Below are 3,567 nucleotides of genomic sequence, written 5' to 3' on the forward strand. Positions count from 1 at the left end.
CAATGTTAGTACATACTTCTTTCTCTACCTGTGACTTGTATAATTGGAACAATCACAATCGCCCTTCTCGGAGTAACTCAAATAGGATGGCAGAGTTGTTCCTTTCCATTTTCTACAGATCCCGCCTGAAAATGCATGCGCCTTGCAGGTGACACTGTTGCAAGAAGAAATAATGACATTCCTTTCCATATTCAACAAAAGGTGAATCCAGAGGTCGGGACATCAGAAAGGCCTGGGTGAGCCACGTCAGCCGCGCCGGTTAAAATTACTTTAAAACCTAGATCACCTGTTATAAATGAGAGGCAATATCCCCTCCACAAGGAAGCTTTGGAAGCGATCGCACTACTGCTGCATTGGTACATACAAACTGGACTTTTAAAATTTTGCCAGTTTCTATACAAAACCCCTATCTTACCGGTGTTGAAACCAGGGACAAGAGAATATGGGTCTGTTCAAGACCTATGGAAAGTCAACCAAGTAGTAGAGGACATTCACCCGATTGTGCCAACCCATATACCCTCTTGGTTACTATAGCCAGTTAATGTGCTCGGTTTTCAGTACTGGACTTGAAAGATGCCTTCTTTTGTAATCCTCTACACCCCGAGTCTCAGCCTCTATCTGCCATTGAATGGACTGATATTAAAACAGGGAATTGCTGTGGGGGTACTATCTCAAACCTTGGGACCAGCCAGGCGACAGTGGCCTACTTTTCAAAACAGCTGGACAACGTGGCCAGGGATGGCCCCCTTGTCTTCGAGCCGTGGCTGCAACATGTGACCTGTTACAGAAAGACGAGAAATTTACCCTTGGAAAAAGTTAAGTGTAAACACACCACACACAGTTTTGCCTCTTTTGGAGGAAAAGAGGGGTTTTTGGCTCACGGCAGGACAGATGGGAACATGTCAGGCAATCTTGTTAGACAACTCAAATGTTCTGATGGCTCTCTCCTCTCTCAGTCCTGCCACATTGCTGCCTATTTTGGAAGACGCCCCCGTACATGACTGCCTAGAGATAATTGAAGAAGTTTATTCTAGCAGACCAGATCTCTCAGAGGTTCCCTTGATTGACCCAGAGATAGAAATGTATACAGATGGTAGTAGCTTTGTATATTAAGGATGCCACAAGGCAGGATCTGTGATGGTGACACGAGCTGAGGTCTTAGAGGCAGCTCCACTTCCTGCCCGCACTTCAGCTCAAAAGGCTGAACTCATAGTCCTCGGGCAGGCCCTGCGACTAGCAGTAGGAAGATGCATAACTGTGTATATCGATAATAAATGTGCCCATCTGGTCCTTTACTCACATGGTGCCTTGTAGAAAGAAAGGTGATAACCAAGGTAGAGAAAAGAGACTGGGTCCTTTCTCTGAGAGCTGTCATAAACACTGTTAATCAGTATGCTTCTTCTCATTTGTCTTTTCCTTCTGACACTCCCCTCCACAGGTTCCAACCCGGAGATCGGAGGTGAAGTCCTGTGGAAAACCTGGAAGAATCAAACCCCGGGAGATCAACTGGCCCCTCAGTGAGAGGAACTTTTTGAAGTTCTCCTGACCACCCACTCGTCTCTGAAATTAACAGAAGTAGCTGTGTGCACGCATCCCTCAAGAGTGAAAACAGCCCCACCAAAAGAAGAGAAAGAAGCAGACAACAGAGAGCCACCGTACTCTTGTACTCCAATTCAGGGCCTGAAGTGCAAGTTCAAGAAGCTTACAGTATGATGGTTTTGATGTTATTTCCTTCTTTCTTTTTTCCAGCAGACCTGCACAGAAGAGGTGCCTGTGTTCCTACAGGCAAAGGGGACACTGACCCTGTAACCTAGGGACACTCTGACCCTCCCGTGTGTAGTCTCAACCCTAACTCCAGTAGGTGCAGTAAAGTGGGCCATAGAAGAGCCCAAAAGAAGAACCTTCAGAATAATGATTATTCTAGTTAGTTTTTGTGTTCCCTGTTTTATGAGAATCTTAACAAAAAGAACTACAGATACTCCTCAGGCTAGAAAAATTTTTACCCTGGTTAGTCAGGATGCCCCCTTTTCAACCTCTGAGGATGAATGTCATCTAATTCACCAGGATGCAGCCAATTTCCACTCTAACTCAACCCCCGTCTATAACCCCTAATCGATACCGGGAGGTTTCTCACCCCAGTGATGCCCCTAACCAGCAGGAAGTAGCCAGAAAAGAAGTGACACCTTGTTTCCCAAGATTGAGAAACTTCTAATAAAAGGGGAGATTGGAAGAGGCTGAATAGGCCCGGCTCACTATTATTTAGCCCCACTGCTAACCGCCACATTGTCTCATGACCTTGTTTTTCCCTCCAGTTCCAGTCTCTACAAAAGGTTTAAGATTTACCAACCTACCTCCTTGGAGGGTGGAGAACAAGTGATAATGATCTAAGAATGACAAGCCAAACAAACCACCCATCTTGGGACAAGAAAACCATGATGTCGCCAGATAACCTCCAAGAAAAGATTAACTCATCTGGGACGTGACCGCCTCAATGGGGGAAGTAATACAAACTTCCAAGACCCATAATCCTGTGCCTATAAAAGCTTTCAGCTCATGTCCAGTGAGGGAGATGGTTTTTTTTTTTTTTTGAGGAATCTATTCCCCTCTGTCTGCTATATATTGATACATAATAAAACTCATGCTGCTCACTTCACCCCTGTCTTGGTGGTCCCTGCACCCAGAATTGGCTTTTGTGTCAGGCAGCTCCAATCCGCGTTATGGGGTAACACTAGGGAGCCCCTGGGAGTTTCGGGCAGGGAAATGCGATGATTCAAATTCTTTGTGGAGAACAGGTCTCAGCGAGCAGCAAGAGGGGAAGCAAGGAGATGAGCTAAGGAAGGGTTCCCTAGACCAAGGCTGTCAAGTAGAAATATAGTGTGAGGCACATATGTAGTTTTAAATTTGCTATTAGCCGCCTTAAAAAAGTGAAAAGGAACAAATGCAGCTGGTTTTAATAACATATTTTATTTCACCCAAATTAACCAAAATATTATTTCAACAATATAAAAAATATTGAGTTTTTTTTACATTCTTTCCTTTTGTTCTAAGTCTTTGAAATCTGATGTGTCGTTTATATTATGTATAGCAGCAGTGACTACAGAGTTATGTGGGTGGGTTACTTGGAGCCCCAGTCTGCAGAATGATGAGCTCAGTCTACTTTACATTTACATTTACATGGATTTACATCTGGGTTCTCAATTCTGTTCCATTGGTCAATGTATCTGTCGTTGTACCAATAGCAGATTGCTTTGAATACTGTAGCTGTATAGTAGGTTCTGAGGTCAGGTAGTGTGAGTCCTCCAACTTTCTTCTTCTTCTTCAGTAGTGCTTTATTTATTCGGGCTTCTTCCCTTTCCATATAAATTTATGATTAGTTTTTCCATCTCTTTGAAGAATGTTGTTGGTATTTGGATCGGGATTGCATTGTATTTGTAAATTACTTTGGGTAGAATTGTCATTTTCACAATGTTGAGTCTGTCTATCCATGAGCATGGTATGTTTTTCCATTTATGTAGATCCCTTTGGGTTTCTTGCAGTAGTGTTTTGTAGTTTTCTTTGTATAGGTCT

At 43.5% G+C, this 3,567-nt stretch overlaps 1 long non-coding RNA gene across 1 annotated transcript; it reads left to right on the plus strand.

Moving 5' to 3' along the window:
* Positions 1-66: 66 nt before the first annotated feature.
* Positions 67-2,366, plus strand: LOC111822793 (uncharacterized). Its single transcript, XR_002825902.1, has 3 exons — positions 67-815; positions 1,439-1,707; positions 2,313-2,366. It is a non-coding gene; the product is annotated as an uncharacterized LOC111822793 (long non-coding RNA).
* The last annotated feature ends 1,201 nt before the right edge of the window (positions 2,367-3,567 follow it).

Source organism: Trichechus manatus, unplaced genomic scaffold, assembly GCF_000243295.1.
Source record: "Trichechus manatus latirostris isolate Lorelei unplaced genomic scaffold, TriManLat1.0 scaffold00213, whole genome shotgun sequence".
NCBI classification, from domain to species: domain Eukaryota; kingdom Metazoa; phylum Chordata; class Mammalia; order Sirenia; family Trichechidae; genus Trichechus; species Trichechus manatus.